The sequence below is a fragment of the Peromyscus eremicus genome, chromosome 1, assembly GCF_949786415.1.
Source record: "Peromyscus eremicus chromosome 1, PerEre_H2_v1, whole genome shotgun sequence".
Taxonomy (NCBI): Eukaryota; Metazoa; Chordata; class Mammalia; order Rodentia; family Cricetidae; genus Peromyscus; species Peromyscus eremicus.
In genome coordinates, this window is record NC_081416.1 from 103576763 (window position 1) to 103596821 (window position 20059).

General features: G+C 46.7%; 1 protein-coding gene across 1 annotated transcript in view; it reads right to left on the minus strand.

The window, feature by feature from the left end:
• Nucleotides 1-20059, minus strand: part of Tenm4 (teneurin transmembrane protein 4) — a 275039-nt gene that overhangs the window by 140834 nt on the left and 114146 nt on the right. The window lies entirely within an intron of this gene.

Consider the following 20059-nt stretch of genomic DNA (forward strand, 5'->3'; position numbering starts at 1 on the left):
ACACACACACATACACACACATACACACTTTTCTGAGACAGGGACTCAAGTAGTCCAGGCTGACCTTAAACTTGCTATGTAGTGGAGGATAACCTTGAACTTTGGATCCTCCTATCTCCACCTTGGGACTACAGGTGTGCACAACCACACCCTGTTTTATGCAGTGCTGAGGATGGAACCCAGAGCTCTGTGCATGGTAGGCCTGCACTCTACCCACTGAGTCACATCCCCAGCCCTGTGCCACAATTTTATAAATCATTGATATATCTTTATAAACAGGTTAGCACTGCAGCTAAACATTGTTGGAGGAAGTATGACGTATGAACAGTAGTTATCTTTAGTTCTATTCCATGCATGCATAAGTGCGTCTTCTCCTGCCTTCTCTTTCACTTCCCATATATCCAACTACCCCTCTGCACCTGCACCATCACCCTGCCTCTAGCTGGGACTGCTATGGCAGCCTGTGGGTGACCTTTTAACATTCTCTCTCTCTCTGTCTCTGTCTCTCTGTCTCTGTCTCTCTGTCTCTGTCTCTCTGTCTCTGTCTCTGTCTCTCTCTTCAAGACAAGGTTTCTCTGTGTAGCTCTGGTGCCTGTCCTGGATCTCGCTCTGTAGACCAGGCTGGCCTCGAACTCACAGAGATCTGCCTGGCTCTGCCTCCTGAATGCTGGGATTAAAGGCATGTGCCCTCACTGCCCGGCTCTTTTTAACATTCTCTGTTCTCCAGTGTCTTCACCTGATAGCCTGATGGATCTCTGTGATGTGAACTTGATGCTATTATTCTGGTATTAAAAACCCTCCACTGGCTGCATGAGAAATCAGTGCTCTGTCAAAAGGCATAGACCTTTCCCTCCTCCCCTCACTCAGCCACCCAGCCCACTTTTGAGTGGACTGTTTCTTCCTCTGACTCTCCTAAGGACCTCTGACAAATACTTTGTGTGACATGTCAAGGAAGCACAATTGATTTCAGAAAGACTTTAATAAAATATTAAGCAGTTTGTTGCTCTAATTAGTAAACAGAATATCTACAAAAATGGTCCATTGAGAATAGTCACTTGTCAATAATGCTGGGTGCAGGACAAGGCAGAAACAACTGTGCTCAGAACATCTGCTCGGACCACGTAGTCCCACAAATCTGTCTTATGTCACTGTTACCAAATCTGGCATACACACACACACACACACACACACACACACACACACACACACAGAGTTTCCATTTCATCAGAAAGAAAAAACAACCAAGAGAGATAAAACAATTTGCTGAAGGCCACGGGGAATAGTCACAGAGGCAGGATTTGAGTACATGCTTTAGGACTTCAAGCTTATACTCTGTCCATGATGCCACATTCTTTAGGCCCTGCAGAAATTCATTCCATAGCAGAAGCCAGGGGTCTGGAGTAACCACCAAGGCAGCAGAGGAACCAGGAAAGGGCAGAGAATTCTAGAACTTTCAGGGGTTGAAGGACTCTAAGAGACCATTAAGTTCTATGTACTCACTTAACAGAAGGGAAACCGAGACTCAGAGGCAGGGCATCGACCCACAGACTGAGCTGGTGGAGAAAGAATGAAAGGAGAGGAGTCGGCTGGTAGGGCAGGCAGGATTAAGGATCCAGTTCTTCTTAGCTCACAAGGATCCATCAAGAATCCAAGACTGAGGGCTGAAGAGATGGCTCCACCATCTTCCCCTCTCTGAACCTCACTTTCCTGTCTATACAGTGAAGGTGATGGTACAGGTGACTCCCTGGGACTGTTTCCTGTTTTCAAATTGTAGCGATTATAGTGAGTGAGGTAATCAGTTGCATGGAGAGGGTATCAGAGCCCAAATGCAGCAGAGTGCTCAGGATACAATGGCGAGTGCTGGGACAGAGGGCTTGGATGGTAGCCTGGCAACCCAGAAGAGGAGTAGGAGGCACAGAAAGGGTTTCCTCGGGGCTGGAGCACACACTGCTCCTGCAGAAGCCCTGGCTTTGGTTCTCAGCACCATGAGGCATGTTCTCTGGGCCTTGTCGGAACTCATTCTATGACAGAAGCCAGGGGTTTGGGGTAAGGCCACCAGTGAAGGCAGCAAAGGAGCCAAAGGAAGGAGAGAACCTTCTAGAACCTTCAGAACCTGAGAATACAGAAGTGGGAGCAAGAGGCACTTCTCACATGTGGCCTCACTTCAGGGCTAAGCGGTCTGTCTGGTTTGTGAAAGAGAGAGGCTTGTGGGCCAGGGTCTGAGCATTTTTCTATTTTCCACAGGCTTTTCCTGAGAGAGTCCATGTTCTTAGGTGTTTAAATCAGTACTGTCTTCCTAAATACATTTCTAAATAAAAACCACTCAAGAAATATCATTCTGAATGTTGTTTTAAAACCCAAGAGTTTGAATAAAGTTCAAGGTCAAGTGAGTCTTCCTTTAAGCTACTGCTAACTGTATAATGGGAGGGAAAGGCTCCCGGGTGCAGCAGCCCGGTGCAGCAGCCCGGTGCAGCGGCCTGGTGCAGCGGCCTGGTGCAGCAGCCCGGTGCAGCAGCCCGGCACAGGGAGGCAGAGGGCCTGGTTCTGCATCTCCTTATGCTCTGGAATGGCTGGGGACCATGGCCTTGGGTCTTCCCCTACCTGTCTCCTCATCACTGTGCTCATCCCTCCCATATGTCCTTGTTTCCACTTCTGTTCCTTTTCCAGAGCTAATCCTAATGCCACAACCTCTGAGAAGCCTTCTTGGCAGCTTCAGCAGGCCAAGTTCCCATCACCATGGAAACACCATATGGTCAACTTTGTTGACTACGAACCTTTGAGTTTAGAAACTGACTTTATTCATCTGGGTATTTACCCTGGAATCTAAGCCACACAAGGCTCCCGGTCTACTTCTGATGCTCTCGCTGAAGGAATTCACTAGGGGCTCTCCCAGATCGACAATGCTGTAGTTCAGTCCTTCTCAAGGCAAAGGCATGGGCTATACCTCTCAACAAACTCACACGAACCACTAGCTGCATTTCAACAGGACCCGCTTGCAGGTGACTAGCCTACACTTTGTAGATTCTGATTTTATGAAGTCTGCATGACATAAACCTGTTTATTACCTGCCAAAAACCGTTTGCAGTAATTGAGTGAGGAAAGCATATTTTTCTGGGACTCAGTATAGTGTCAGTTGCTAAATCTGACAGAATGGAAGCCTGGATGCTTAAAAATTTGTCCTGGTCTGTTAGTGTTAGGGAAGGTATACATTCTAAAAGACACAGAATAATTTGAAGAGGGCACTGTGAAACAGAAGGGAGTCATTTGGGAATATTTGCTTTTGATAAAATGTTTATGTGTATAGATTTTCTTCCACACAGAGGAATTTCAGCAACCTGGGGTCTACTTAAGATGCTAGAGACATAGCTCAGCAGTGAAACGAACTTGATGCTCTTGCAGAGGACCCGAGTTCAGTACCCAGCAACCACATGGTGGCTTACAATCATCTGTAACCCCAGTTCTAGGGGATTGGATGCCCTCTTCCAGTTTCTGTGGACACTACATGCATATGGTGCCCATGCATACCTGCAGGCAAAACATTTACACACATTTTTTAAAAATGCAGAGAGAAAAAGAAAGGTTAAGATCCACCGACCACCTAGCATATCTCTGTGCTAAAGTCTGGGGGAGACGTGACCACCACAGACTCCTGAGAAGTGTGAACTTTACTACGCAAACCTGTTTTATGTTCCCCATCAGTGTGTGGTGAGTCTCTGCTCTGCATTCCTTCTGCACTGCTTATGCTCACACTCCAGAGGCTTTTGTTTAGCAGAATGTATACCTTCAGATCTGCCTGAATTGGAATTAAAAGTCCAACTGCCTGTGAAGACCCGGTTTTCACAATTGAGTGTATGGCATGCTGGACAATGCAGGCCTTTTTGCCTCGGCTTTTTGTTTTCTATCAGAGCAGTGGGCCTTGGTAGGAGATCTTCAGGCATTTGTTTGATCTTCCATCAATCTTGGAATGTAAAGCTTAAAAGTTTCTTTGCTCTTTCTCTGGACAAGGATTGAGAGTGGAAATGTCCCGTGGATGCTGAGCACAATATTGCTGCAGATACAAAGGGGCATCTTCAGAGGGAAAAACGACAAAGGTGCCCCCCCGACCCCCAGCACAAGGAGGTTTTGGGAGGGAGGGATTCATGACATAGATAGTGGGTATTCCACTGCAGGGTCCATTCTGTTTACTGATAACTTCTATTGGAATCAACTCCTCAACATAGTCATATGGTCCCATATGACACTGAAGTCCTTTGAAGGCAGATACGTGGGAAGTCCTGCCTGCATTTGCTCCTTCTATGTTTTTCTAAGGCACCACCAAGGAAACCATAGACTAGAGGAGGAGAATGGGAGGGGCTCAGGAGCCTCCTTTTCCCAGGGCCTTGATAATGCAAGGGAAGGGGGCATCTCCTCTACCAGCTCACACCAGGGATGGCCATAATGGACACATTTGCTTGTGGTCCTGGTTTGAGCAGCCAGAACCCTATGACCCTCAGAGAATAGTGTTGGACCTTTCACCAAAGACAAAGAGGGCCTCTCAGCATCCTCATCTCTCTGTTTCCCTGTGATGTGTCTGAGCCTGGGCTCACTACCCCCATTTTCTTTCCATTTCTGTGTCTCTCCCTAAGCTGTAAAGATAGGTGTCTGAGACTCGTTGAGAACTTGGCTGAGGAATGAAGGCTTGCCTATTACCCAAGCAGTGGTCCAACCTTCCAATGCCTACTTCTGGCTGCTCTGTAGGATGATGACAGCTAATGCTGTAGACAAGATTGAACGTGGACCTCAAGACACGGCCTTGACTTTAGCTAGTGAAATTTACACTTCATGTTACATCTGTTCCATCCCGTCTGTTTCTGACAAAGACTGAGCTCAGTTTACGGCGAGCAACCAAAAGGAGAAACAAAACAGAAGAGATGGAAATCTTAGTATTTAATTCCACCTTAGGTCCTGGTTGAGAGGAGAGTCTGAGGGGCAATTCAACCTGTTCAATGAACCTATAAACACACAGTCATATAGTCTAACTCAGTCCTTACATTTCATCCTGTTCAATGAACCTATAAACACACAGTCCCACAGTCTAACTCAGTCCTTACAATAATTGAAAAAATAGGTATCCTGGCCAATCAGTTTGCAGTTTAAATGGAGACTGAGAGCTGAAGTTAGTTGTTCAAGTTCGCTAAGAAGGTAAAGCTGGTAAGTGAATCACGACCTGAGAAGTGCTATATGGCCTGAGCCAAAACACAGCGGACTCTGGAACCAGGTTGTCTCCTATGGCACCTCTCCATCCTCCTTTGTGAAGTGGGGTTAGTAACAGAACAGTGCCTACTTTGGTGAGTTATCATAGAGAATAAACAGGGTCATATTGTACAAGTAAAGTAGCTGGCCCAGGACCTGGCTGAGTTGGTCTTTAAAGAAAATTGACACATGTCTTCCATTTGTGAACTAACACAAAACACTCATTTGGTCTAATGAATCCAAATAAGGAGATGTGGCTTATTGGAGGGTAAACACACACACATGCAAAACACAGAGAAACTCCTCCTGGTAAAAACGAGAAAGCAAACAATCCATGTTCCTAGTGTGCAGGGGGCAGGGTGTTGGGGTAAATTTTCCCCTGGGGAAAGCATTGTCAAAGCAAATTAAACCTGTTGTCTCTCTCAAGCCCCAACTCCGGCACACTCATGCCAACACCTAAAAGAACTTTTCTCCCGTGTTTTCCAGATTGGCACTGGGCAGGCGCCAGGTGCTGGAAAGCTGTCCTGTGGCCTGTGAGGTGTCAGTCCCAGTAGGCACTCCAGCTTTCTTTGCAGATGATTGAATCCAAAGGTCTTCTGTCTGCAGCCGTCTAGGTCAACACAATGACAAAAACTTGACAGAACCCCTGACAGCCTGGGCTTGATGCCAGCCCTACGCTGGCATTTGAGTTGGGAGACCTGTTTTCAGTCAAACCCAGAAGTCTACCAAACCATGACAGAGACGCTCTGAGGAGGGGCCTAGGAAAAAAGTCTTCCCTCGGCTTTATATGTCTATGTCTTGGCTCTTCCTTCATTATTTCTTTGGGCGAAATCAAATTCCACCAGCAAGATGATGAGTTCCTTAAAGACAGACGCCATGTCTGGTTTCCCAAAGAGCCTGATGAGGGTTAAACTCAAACCAAAATGGTCAATGACACTTGCTGTGTTGGCAACTAGGCAGGGACCTGATGTGGAAGGGGAGGAAGGTCAGAGAGTAAGGCACGGCACAGCAGTCAGGCTGGAGAGGACAGGGGAGCATTGGAGAAAAGCCCTTTCCTTGCCTCTGTTCTTCTGTACGCTGCTTAGAATGAAGGCAGTGACAGGAAGCTCACAGCTGGACTTCACTGCATTCTCAGATCATATTTAGAGTTCAGAAGTTCACATCTGGCAGCCACATTGAAGAGACTGATAAGATAAGCCAGGGCATGCTCACCAAGGAACAGGAGGAAAGATAAGGGAAGCTGAAGCCACATTTCAAAGAAGGAATTCTTAAAGGGATTGAGAATTGATCTCAGGCAGTATGACCTTCGTTTAAAATACATACATTACATGAAATGAGAAGGAGATTTTGCTCTGTGGCCCTGATAGGCTGACCTATCCAATGAGTAAGGACTATCTATAGTCTGGGAAACTGGCTTTGTATGAGTCAGGGCAGAGCCCTACTTCCTGGTTGGGTTGCATTCTACTTATGTGCAAATGTCTGTCCAAATACCGAGGACTGAAGACAGGATGTGTACACATCCTTTCAATCTACAGTATCACCCTCGATACAAAGCAGGGGTTTGCTGAATGCTTGCTAGCCAAAGGACTGGCTGAATGGTGCACGGCCCATGCTGGTTAGTTTTTGTCAACTTGACACAAACTGGAGCCACCTGGGAAGATCACACCTCAACTGAGGAATTGCCTCCATCACACTGGCCTGTGGGCATGTCTGTGGGTCATTTTCTTGATTAACGGTTGATGTGAGAGGGCCCAGTTCCCTATGGGTAGTAGCACCCCTGGGCAGATGGTCCTGGACTGTATTAGAAAGAAAGCTGAGAAAGCCATGGAGAGCAAGGCAGTAGGCAATGTTCTTCCATGGTCTCTGATTCAGTTCTTGCCTCCAAGTTTATGTCTTGAGTTCCTGCCTTGGCTCCCCGCTGATGATGGACTGTTACCTGTAAGCCCAATAAACCCATTCCTCCCCAAGTTGCTTTTGGTCCTGGTGCTTATCATAGCAATAGAAAGTAGCTAGAACAAGGTCATACATTTTCAGTCTCTAGATACATTCAAGTAGGGGATACACTAATGACTGGTGGGGATATCTTGGATGGGCGGTTAAATATAAAGCCTGAAACTTAAGGTATGAACCATTGTATAAAGGAACATGCTAGATATACCAAGAAACTTGGGCTCCCTTCCTGCTCCTGCCACCAGAGTTTTAAGTGACCCTGGCCCAGTCTCTTCCTGTCTCAGGCCCTATCTTTCAATTTCCAATGTTTATTTAATTTGCTTAGCAAGTATTTGTGGGGGAACTGCTCTTGCTTTGGAGGTATTCTAGTGAAGATGATGGCCAAGGCGATTTGTGAAGTCTAACATCCAAAACCCAATGAGTCAAACCCAGTTGACTCTATGGAAACTATACCAGTCAATGAAAAGCCTGAGAAAATCATCCTGACGTTTGTGGTTTGTGGGTGGAGAAGAAGTTTGCTCATTTCAGGGCAGACTCTACCATCTACTGGACCACTGGACTCACTGACCACCACTGGCTGAGCCTGGCCTCTGTTCCTGGGTCTGTTGGCAGTGGCTTTCTCGGGTGTCACAGGCAGACTGCTCACTCTGGTTCCACAACCTTTCCAGAGAAAAGGACATGTGTACTGTCCTGCTTTGACTGAGAGCAGGTGCTGAAGAGGCCCTGAGATGCAGGCCAAGTGGTGACGAGACTGATAAGGGCTGTGTCACTCAATACCAGGGATGCAGAGGAGGGCTGAGGGGTCAGTGCTCAGAGGGACCTTTCCTTCCTGGGATCTTTTACCCACAGATGCTTCTGGCAACCCATACTCCATTCAAGTTTCTTCCAAAGCAACAGGTGCAGGCAGGCTGCATGACATCACCCTTCCTCTGTTTATAGTTGTCTGGACTAGGTCAAGCATCTCCTGCAGGGAGAGCCCATTTACAAGTTGAACCCCAGTCTGGGTCTCAAGCTACTATTTTGGACCAATCAGGGTCTTGCTTTTTCATATTCAAACTACAAGAGATCAACTAGAAAGGATGAATAACACCAACATTTGCTAGCACCACAAGGTAACTGGGGTTGACAACAATTAATTTTATACTTCCAAACAACGAGTAGAAAGGACATTGACTGCACTCAACATTTGTCAAAGAAATCATAAATGTTTGGAGTGAGAGATATACTAATTGCAAGGATCTGCTCATTACACATTGTGTACATGCATAGAGACACCACCACATTACCCTTTTGTGCAAGTATTCTGTGTCATTTAAAACTGAAAATATACTTTAAAGATTGGGAATGTGGTGTTTTGTGGTGGGAGCAAAAGTCTAAATAAAGCGAGGAACCAATCCCAGTACTTAGGAGGTGAGGCAGGAGGGTCAGAAGCTCCAAGTCATCCTTGGGTACACAGTGAATTTGAGGGCTACATGATACCCTGTCTCAAGAAATAAACAAACAAACAGAAAAGTAAAGAAGAAAAAAGGAAAGAGAGGACTTGGAAAGGCCACTCTGGCTAAGGAGGAACCCAGTCAGAGGAAGCCAGGATGCCAGGCTGTTAGCTGAGAGAAGCCAGGACTGAGGGCAAGCAAGGCCTACAAAGACAGGAGTTCTCAAGATGCCCGGTTCCCAGAAGCTCTTCAGTGCCCTCAGCCCCAGCCCACAGCGCTTCGGGAAATGACTCTACTGCCAAGCTGGCTTTTCCTTGAGGTCACCTGAGTGTGCTTTTACCACTGGCAACTGAGAGAAGCCCAGGACATCATACACTCACCAGTGCCTCTTCTTGGGGTCGCCATACCTGACTCTGCAGGCTTGGAGCAAAACTGCCAAGTGCAGAAGGTAGTGTTTTTATAGCATTTCCCCACACAGGTGTACTTGGTCCCTATGAGTAAGGGGTCATCGTTCCTTATGTAGGACATGTGGGTGCATTCCTCACATGTAAGAAGTAAAGCACCCCATTTTATACATGGGGAGAACATGCTCACCCCCCCCCCCCATTTTATACATGGGGAGAACATGCAGGCCCAGAGAACTTGCCCAACTTTCTGAAGCTCGGTGTCAGACTAGTATTGAACTTGGGTTATTCTACTCCCCTTTCACACAGGGGGTCTCCTGTACAACTGCCTGTGTCACCCTTTTTACCTTTAATCTCAAAGGTACAGAATCCAGACTGCCTAGGAGATATGCACAGCCCAGTAAATCCCAACAAGAGACAGTTTGGGTTTTGATCATTTACCAAAGGCCTACTATCATTCCAAACTCAGCACATGGCCGGAAGCACTCACAGGTGTAGCCTGTCTAGTATCGAGTCCTTATTCTCTAATCATTCATTCATCAAGCTAATGCTGTCAGGAAACCCCAAAGCCTGCTTCTTGTTCTCAAGGATCACTGATGTATTTGTTTGTTTGTTTGTTTTTACTTTGACTGAATACCCATTATAAGCGGAGAAATTGTTTATTGTGGCTCACGGTTTTAGGAATCATTCCATCAAAGTGGGGAGGAAGGGTGGGAGTGAGCAAAACAATTTAGATCACAGCAGCTAAGAAGGAGAGAAAGAGAAAAGGAGAGAGAGAGAGAGAGAGAGACAGAGACAGAGACAGAGACAGAGACAGGGACAGACAGAGACAGAGACAGAGAGCGAGCACAAGCCTGCAATCTGGCTTTCTCCTTTCCTTTTACTCCACCCCCTCCCCCAGCTTATCAGGGCAGTCTTCGGAACACTCTTCCTCCTACTCACTATACCCAAGTGTCAGGTCACTCTTCAGCGACCACTCACCTACTGCCAAACATATGCCCGGTCCAGAGGTCCTTCGGAATAGCAGCCTGCTTCTATGTGAGAGCAGCGATTTCCAACCTTTTGTCTACATCAGCCATCTCAAAGCTTGTTAGAACACAGAGACCCTGGGCTCTACCCCTTGAGTTTTCAATGTGATAGGTTTAAGGTAAAGAGGTAGGGGCCCGGGTGGTGCCTAGGCCCCACGCTGAGGACAGCAAGGATGGCACTTTATACACAGGAGGGTGAAGACAAGCCAGAAGTGGCAGGAAGACGCAAAGAACCCAAGGATGCAAGAGAACTTGTGGCCCAGTTCCAAAGAGGAGGGCCTGGTCCTCCAGGGGCTACCATGTGAGTAGCTTCCAGAATAGACTGCCTTTTGAAATGCTAAGCAGCTCCGGGGAGAATGGAGGCCAAGCAAGAGCCAGATCCAGAATAGTCTTTTTTTTTTTTTTTTTTTTTTTTTTTTGTGGTGCTCCCACGCAGTGACCTGCTAATCATCTTGCCAACTTCATGTCAAGCCTGTCTTTGGGACAAATTACTTAAGAAATCAGCTTTCTAAAAAGCTCGACTCAGCTGCTGGCTAGAGACTTCCATCTAATGAGCATCACTTTGTGTGGAATTATTCCAGGCTGACAGACAATGAAGGAACAGGAACAGGCTTGGAGGCGGGGGTGGGGGTGATGCTAATGATTCCCCAATCATTTATCTAGGCTACTCACCAAGGCGTTCTCTTCTGCTTATGGATCACACAGAAAACCAAGTCTCCCTCTTGCCTGAGGTCAGGACAATTACTTTGGAAGATCCATACAACTAATCGAGGATGACTTACATGGCCCAGGGTAAAAACACCTTTGGGTGGCTCTAAGGATGCCTCAGAGGGTAAAAGTGTTTGCTGCCAAGCCTGAAGAGCTGAGTTCAGGTCTCTACATCCACCCAGACACATTGTGCAAGTGTCCGTAAATCCCAGGGCGTGCCACTGGGGAACTGGGAGGCAAAAGCAAGGACATTTTAAGAAGCTCCAGGACCAGCTAGTCTGGCTCATACTTCAGCAAGGAGAGCCTGTCTCCGTTAAGGAGGAAAAGTGAGAACCAACATCCTTATCCCCTCATGCGCACACCTGTATCCCCACACAAGAACACAGACGCATTTACTCACAACAAAAATCTCCCCAATCTAACCGACTAAATCCCTTACTTCAGAAGTAGAGCTGTCCAAGCCTGAGTTACCTCCAGTCTGGACCCCTGCGTCAGTGGTCTGTGTGGTCTTTGCTCCTAGCCTTCCCCTTTCACACCTCCATGCTATGGCAGGCAGAGCTGTCAGTCTGGGATGGCGTCTCTTTCTCACCATCTGGAGCAGGCTTCACCAATGGGACCCCTCTGGACACATTTGTTTGTGTAGTGTTTTTGAAAACTTGAATTAGATGCCAGGATTTTTCAACAAGGAGATTTCTGGAGAAAATCTTAACGCTGGTTTTTGTTTTAAAACTAGAAGCAGTAATGTGATAGCAATCTGCTCGCATTTAGGGGAGGTCCAGACCCCTGTGGTCAACCATGTGCACTCTGAAGCTTCCTAGCTTCCTGCTACCTGCCTGGTCCCAAGGCTTCCGAAAGGCCATGAGGTCTGGAGCAGGGTCCCCCACGGTGACTTGTTTGGGTGTCACAATCACATACCATCTGTTCTATTGTTCACTTAGCATTTCTTTGAATTGTTGAGTTTCTGAAGCAAATTTATTTAAAACAGAATATTTAATATCACTATGAAACAATGACTCGCCATCCCTAATTACAGCTCTATCAGCTCACTTGAGTAAACCTGTGATTTCTGAAACAGCCTGTGCCATCTCACAGAATCTTGAGAGCTACACTTTAGGAAACACAAGGAAGGTGTTTTTACTGCCCTTTCACATGGCATTCTTTGGGGTCTAGCTCTGCTATAGAGTGAGTGTTTAGCATGCCTGAGGCCCGGGTTCAATCCCTAGTCCCCAAACAAAACGGAACCCAAACACATCTCTTTGCCTCAAAGGTCACCCTTCTCACGCTATAGTCTAGTTCCTCCCCATAATCTTGCCTCTTGAGTCCACTCACCCTTCTCAGCTTCCCTGGGGCAGCCAATGCTGATAAAATTCCCCATTAATCCCCTCTTTGCCCTCCTCTTCCTTCAGACCCAATTTATTTCTTTTCAATGATTTATTTTATTTTTTACTTACGTGTGTATGTGTCTGTGTGAGTTTATGTCATGTAGCTTCATTTGTGTGGGTGTTCTCAAAGCCAGAAGACCCTTGGGTGTCAGATCCTATGGAGCTGGGGCTATAGCAGTTGTGAGCCGCCTTGAGTGGGTGCTGGGAACTGAACCTGGGTCCTCTGGAAGAGCAGGAAGTGCTCTTGACCACTGAGCCATTCCTCCAGACCCCAGACCTAATTTATATCATGCCCCCTCCATGAAGCTTTCGGATTTCTCCTAGCGAGACTGAGCTCGCCTCTTCTCCTAATGGCAATTTAGACCATTCTCCCTCGTCTTACGGCGTCTATCGTGCGGTCATTTACAAGCTCACATCTGAGTGGACAACAAATTCCTGCAAAGGAAGGGGTCCATCGCCACTCATCTATGCCACCTTACGACTGACGCTTTGCTTTGTCCCAAGGCCACCCTTGGTGAACTGCAAGCGACAAACACAATGACAGCTGAAGTCTTCGGGTGTGCTTGGCCTCCGGTTTTAAGGCCGGGCTCCAGCTCTGGGGCCTCCTCTTGCTTCCTTATTAACTTCTTTTTGACTTTAAATTTTCATTCTGCCAACTTTTCCCGAGCCTGTGACTTCACTGTCATCCCCTTCCACTGGACGCATTATATCCAGCTAGACCTGGTCCTGCGTTCTCCGCTCAAAACAGCAGTGGCTAAGCATGTCATGGGAGGGCATGTGCTAATCAAATTTTGTGGGGCCTCCATCCCCTATTTCAGTAGGAGCTGTCAACATGGTTTCCATGAATTATGGACTTGAATTGTTTCTATCAGGACATAGCACAAAAAATTGATTAACAAGATGGATAAATTCTCTGCCTCTGGTGGATTTTTCTTTACAATAATCATAATATGTGTTGGTCAGTCACACAGTGATTTGAACAATCTTTCTTTCTTATTTATCTACTAGATAACACTCAGTCTAATAACTTGGGTCTATATCTACGGGCCAGAGGCCAAGTTGGACTGCTGCTCGACACCAAATCTTATTAGAGATCATGGTAATGTGGTTATATGTTCATGTTCAATATTTTATAGCTGTCCCAACCACCTAGACAGCTCATGCTCTCTGCCTCAAGGCAGACACCACCCCATGGCAAACACAATAGCTACGTATCTTGCCAGGAACTGAGAAATAGCTGCTGCTGTGGAAAGTGCATAGAACCTTCCAGTCACTTCTGACTCACTGACAGTGGCAGGCCTTTAAGCTGCCTTTGTCCTGGGTTGTAGTTTAAACACTGGTCTTGCCTACAGAGGAAGGCTGCCTTGTTCCTGGCCCAGTGAGAGGCTCACATTCTGCATGTCATGGCTCCTGTGTATCAAGAGAAAAAGTCTGGACATCTCGAGCTCTGTATGCCTGGGTGAAGCAGCCTTGAGTATTCTGCTACCACCCATGGTGGGCCAGCCTTCCTTTAACCCCTTGCTTGGTTCTTTCCACTTGCCCAAAGCACCCAGTGGTCAGTGGGAGTCCTCATTCTCTTTGCTGAGCCTCTGGACTTTCTCAGGCTGCTCAGCCAGGAGCCTACTTCTAGCACGATTTGACTGCTCACACAGATAGAGCTCTCTAGTTCATAGCTGAGTATGACCTATGCTGTAAGATGACCTCTGACTGGAATTCCAGCTCTGACTCTCACTAGCAGCTCTGAATTCTGGTTTTCTCACTCACATATCTTCGAGGCAGTTACAGGGTAAAGAGGATACAGCATACCCAGCATTCAGATGGGCTTGCTACAAAGGTCTCAGCCATGAGAGGTAAATGAATTTCATAAAGAAAAGACACGTGTATGTGCCACGCCAGAATCTATGTGATACAATGGAAAGATCATGCATGGGCTTTAAAAGAGCAAGACCCCAGGCTTCTAATTCCATAGTGCCACACACATGTAACCTTGAGGGGGTCACTTTCCTGTTCCACACTTATGTTTTCCTGGTCTGAAAATGAGAGTAAGTGTAAAGCTCCTGACACAAACACACTCCAGTATCAGTAACTGTGGACAGGGGGCCATGGACCGTGCTTTGTAGCTGACTGTTGGCTGACCTTCATCGGGGGTGTGGGGGGGGAAGACACTGTGTGTGCAGGTGTGTGTGCTTTATGACACCAGGGTAAGAATGAGCCTGGCTGTGGGCCTGGGAAAGCAGCAATTAACGCTCCCTCACTGTCTTCACAAAGAAATGGCTTATATTTTTAAGACACAACTGAGTCCATGGGAGATCATGTTTCTTCCACCTGCGGGACACACATCATACTAGGACAGGCCCACACTATGGCTGCTCAGTTCCCTCTTCCTTACAGCTCTGACCTCCCAGGCACCCACAGATATTTCATAGACACAACTTCCTCTTCCTGTGAAAGATGACTTTCAAGAGTCTAATTGACTGGGCATTTCTCATGGAATCTCTTACTACTGGCTAGTTCCTGCCCCTACCCCCCACCCATGCCCTGGTCCTGTCCTCCATGAATGCCTTGGTGATGTTCATGACAAGGGATGAGATATATATTTTTTGACTGGGCCTGTTCTATCACTACAGGCAGGGTGTAGGCCCCAGTGACCAAGGCAATGTGCACCCAGGGAAAGCCACAAGACAGCTGTGGCCTGCTCACTGTTTATTTAAACTGGGGGGTAATTAGGAAGCAGGATGGGTTTGTGGGTATTGAGGCTTCTAAGGGGTGTAACAGAGTATAGGGGGAAAATGGACCAAATCCTTCAAAGGGCAGATTCTTCCTGCTGATATCCTTCATATGGATCCCAGAGAGGGAGCACCTCTGTCTGTGTGAGTGGCTGCAAGGCCTCTGTCACTCCGCCTTTCTGGCACTGGCCAGCATCCCCAGGTACTTAAGTGCAGGAGCCTTAGAGTGCTCAGGCCATGGTGGATAGTGCCCTGGTCACCTGAAGGTTTGACAACCTCTGGTTTGCTCACAGTCTGGGGACAATCATCAATGACAACTTCCTTCTCAGACTTACTCAGGGGACACTTCTCTAGATTCTGTGAGAGCCAAAGCGGGGCTAGAATCTTTGGTTTCTCACACCTCCCATCTGTGTTCCTGTGTTTCTAGTGCAGATAAAAGGAGGCTGGACAGGTCAGCCAGCTGATGGAGGCCAGGAACAGGGTCGGGGCAGACTTCCTCCAGTTCAAGCTGGAGGCTGGAGGGAGCTGTATTTTAGGTAAATTGAGTGCTGGCTATGGTAAATATGTCTTCTCTCTGAACAGCCTTTTGAGGTCAACTACAAGCAGGGTGGCTGAAAGCACAGGACTGGGCCTAGGGCTAAGGTTCCCCCAAAGTTTGCTCAGTCCTCAGGCTTTCTCATTGAGCTTCTGTGCTGGGATTCAGACTAAAGATACATATGGAAAAACACAATATGATGCCTACTGTCCGTCAGGTAGCATCTATGTGACTCATTTAGTCCTTCCAGGGTGATGGGGATAAGGACCTTCTCAACACCTCAGAGCCCAATGGCTACAGATCCTCTCTCTCCCAAGCCTCCCTCTCTACCCTTATTCCACACTCCAGGAGCTTCTTTCCTGGAGTCGGTGCCCCCTTGCTCTTTCTAACCATTCTTCTGTGCTCTCTTGGTCTACCTGGGCATAGAGTGACCCTCATACTGGCCTTCTCAAAATCCCATGGACAGTTCACCTTGCACAGCAGCTCTGGCAATCTTCAGTGTTGTCCACGTCAAGTGTGGGACTGTGGGAAGCTCTCAGAAGACTCCGGCCTTCCCCTTTGAGGGCTCTTGGGAAGATGAGTGGTTTTTGAAAACTTAACTGGGCTGGCCACTTGCGATCAGTAAGCCATGGCCCTCAGTGACAGGACACACTTGTCTGTTCTCTATCAGCTTGGGGACCTGATGCATTCAGTCTTCAGTTGTCTTATCTAGTGTTTATCTCCAGCCCATATCCACTCCATTAATGGAGATTTTATTTTAATGTTTTTATTTTTAATGTCCCGGGGCCCTTCCATACTCTCTGGTTTATCCCCCACTGACTGTGTGCTCCTGTTTTATAGAGCAGTGAGATTTTCCCCCACTGTCTTGATGGATCGATGCTTCTTTGCCTTTGAAGGTCCCATCCTTGGAGCTGGCCCCACCATTTCTTTCCTTCTCATTCTTTCATTTTCTCCTGTTTGCTTAGTCTTTTTCTCACTTGCTGGGAGATTTGCTTGGATGCCTGATAATCCTCTGGCCTCTTCATATTTAGGGATGAGAACAAGCAGCGCCCCTCCAGCTGCTGCCTGTCACTGCAGGATGGAGACTCTTGTATTTTGTGGCTAATCCCCCGCAGGCACTATCTATAGGGGCTTTTCATTCCCTCATATAATTTATTTTTCTAATAATCTCCTGCCTTGGACAGAAGACATATGTTTGGCTGTCAAAAACAGGGTCCAGAAATGTCACTTTCTGCATTTAGCTTACACTTATTTCCTGTTTTCTGTGTGTGACTCTCCCCTGTCCCCACGGTGCCTTCTGCCTGTTGTCCTGAGTGTGAAGCCTCTCTGGTCCTTCTACCTAAGGAATATGCCTCAGGTCCCCTGTCTGTGTGTGAGGCAGGATAGCTGGGAGACTGACTCTCTATCACACGCCTCTCTATCACACGGCTCTCTATCACACGCCTCTCTATCACACGGCTCTCTATCACACGGCTCTCTATCACACGGCTCTCTATCACACGGCTCTCTATCACACGGCTCTCTATCACACGGCTCTCTATCACACGGCTCTCTATCACACGGCTCTCTATCACACGGCTCTCTATCACACGCCTCTCTATCACACGCCTCTCTATCACACGCCTCTCTATCACACGGCTGTCTCACTTCCCAGCTGCGCCTCCTCTCGCCTTCACGGTCCCTGCTCTCTCTCCCCATCCCTTCCAGAAGTTACCTGGACTCCGCTTCTCACTGTGTTCTCACTTCTCCAACCACATGTGCTCACAGCTCAGCTTTCTCCAATCCACCAACTCTCCCCACTGTCTGTCTGACAAAAATCTGCTGACGTGTCTTGTCGTACGTTGTCTCATTCCTTCAGCCTTGTGTGTTTATTACACAGTTGTTTGTTTCAAATCATTGTTCACATTATAGGGGAGACTCTATTGCATTTGACACTAGCTTCTGGGTCCTCTGCTCTGAAGTCCCCTTTCCTCAGCTTTACAAATGGCATGCTTTCTGATACTCCGACCACTGTAGTCTCCCATCCTCACTCTCCTTCCTGGTTCTCCCTCCACCTGTTAAAAGCTGGCCACCCTTAGGCATCTGTCTGAAGCCCTCTTCTCTGCCCTCTCCACTCATCTGCCCACCTGGCATTTGGAAGCCTCAGCTCAGACACCACACACTCACAGTTAAATCTTTCCTGACTCCTATTCGGATGAGGTCAGCATCCCTTGTTAAGTATCCCTAGACCCCATGCTTTTCCTCTCTGGGTCATCACACAGCATTACTGATCAAAGCCTGTCTTCCTTGGGAGACTTTGAGATCCTCCAGGGCAGAATTCATTCAGCCTCATCAGAGCAGAATGCAAGGCACACAGGAGGAGCAGAAGAGACACATACTGAATATGACACATGCTGACAGTGACATATGAATGAATGAATGAATGAATGAATGAATGGCGAGAAACACAAGTAAGAGCATAGCATCTAAGAGAATTCTTGTCCAGGTACCTCCTGAGATCATGGCTGTCAAAAACCTTTTCGGTTAAGAGCCTTAACTTTTCCAAACCTTAGCTGCTCCAGCTATGAAATATGGACAATAATCCCAGTACTGTCCTACTTTCCTGTGTTGTGAAGATTAAAACAAAAAAATGAAAACATGATGTCCCTGTGTTTAGTGAGCCACACACTCTATACAATGCAAGGGATTATTACTGTCGTGTGAACTGTACTACACAGAAATTTCTAGCATGTTTTGGGCATGGGTGATGCCCGAAACAGAACGGCAGGCTCAGGTTTTCACATCTCAGGATTTTCTACAATACGCTTCCTTTTGTAAAGCGAATCCCCACTAAGCCTTCTCCATGTTCTTTAACACCAGGCACACGGCTCTAGAGAGCACCTGGGGGCTTTCCTTTCACCTCAGGCAAAGCTGCTTTAGAAAGAAGGTGTGCTTCAGGGATTGGTGCTGTACCTTAATGCAATTCATTAAGAAACAACTGAAAATGGGGGAAATATTTAAAGTATTTACATACAAACACCGGTGTGTAGCAGAGAGCTAAGACACAGGTATGTCCATACCACCTGGCCCACAGGTCTTGTCCTGGTCCTCTCTTTGTCCATTTGATCATTTGTGCCAAGTGGAAGAGGAGGAACTTTTAGAAAAATCCTAGTTGTTAGAGGTCTCTGGGTGACGAAAGTTTCATTTCCCATACATCCTGCCAGGGAGGACTCAGCTCAGAAAAGCAGCGGCTTCCATCCTGCCTGGCCAACCCATAGGCTTGACGCAGCCCTTTTGTCTCCAGAGCAGGGAACACGCAGTGGGGTAAATAGTGGTTTCAGAGCCAAAAGATGTGAATTCACACATCCCCTCAGGATCAGGCAAATTACATCCTTATCAATGGATGTGTTTATATTATAAATACCACATCTATGTCTTGCTTCTGGGGCCAAACATTTTAAGAGTTTTCCTATTTTCAGACTTTTTGTAAGAGTTTTAACTACCATTTAATGTTCTATAAGTGGACATACCACGATCTACCTCAGTGCTTTCTTATTATTGGGCCTTTGGGTTATTTCCAAATTTTCTCATTTGTAAACAAGGCTGAGATAAATATGCAGCTTTTTCCGACTATGGGTTTATTTCTTCACGAGAGACTCTCAGAAGTTCACCATTTTTATGGTTTGATACAAACAGCCAACTTATTTTCCCAAAGGGCTATAGCAATTCACAATTCAGCCAGTAACAGCTGCAGGTGCAGGTACACCACAGACTCTGTGGACTGGTAGTTACTGGAGTGATTCCACTCATGAGGTTAAAACAAATTGACTCACCATTGTTTCAGTTTGTCCTTGATTACTAGTGAGGGGAAACAAACTTGATGTATGCTCTTCTCAAACCATTTATTTCTTCTACACATGCACTTCAGCCATTTTCCTGAAATACACTGGCATTCCCACTCTGTGAGCTTTACTATTATATGTACATATATATGCACATACAGCTTTTAACTCTTGCTCTCCATATTTACTGCAAGCAGTTTCCCAATTTACTGCCTTTCTTCTTATTTTGATAAGCTTATAAGATATATGGAAACTTCAAATATTTATATAAACATTTGGCAGTTTTTTCCTTTGTGAATTCTTCAATGAGTTCTAAAGCTTAAAAGTCTTTCTCTGGGCCAGGGATAGGTGATATTGGGTTTTACCCTCTTTGAGTTTGACATTTAAGTATTTACCTCTTTTGTCCATCTGGAATTCTTTTGGCTTATGTTAAGAGCTGAAGTCTGAATCTGAGGCTGAAAATTCAAATTCTTCTGGAGGCTAGGCAGATAAGTTAGGAATTTGGGACTTTTTTGGTTTGTTTCTCTTTAAAAAAAGATTTTGTTTTTAGTATTTCTAGTTTGTGTGTGTGTGTGTGTGTGTGTGTGTGTGTGTGTGTGTGTGTGTCTGTGTCTGTATGTATGTATGGACATGTGCATCTTTGTGTAGAGCAGATGGTGTCAGATCCTCAGGAGTTGGAGTTATGGGTGGCTATGAGCGGCCCTGGTTACCGGGAACCAAACTCAGGCCCTTTGCAAGTGGAATGAGCACCCTGAGCTGATGACCAATCTCTCCAGCTCCTGTTTTATTTGAGTCAGGGCCTCCTTTTTCTCTGGCTGGCCTCAAACCTATGCAGGTTCT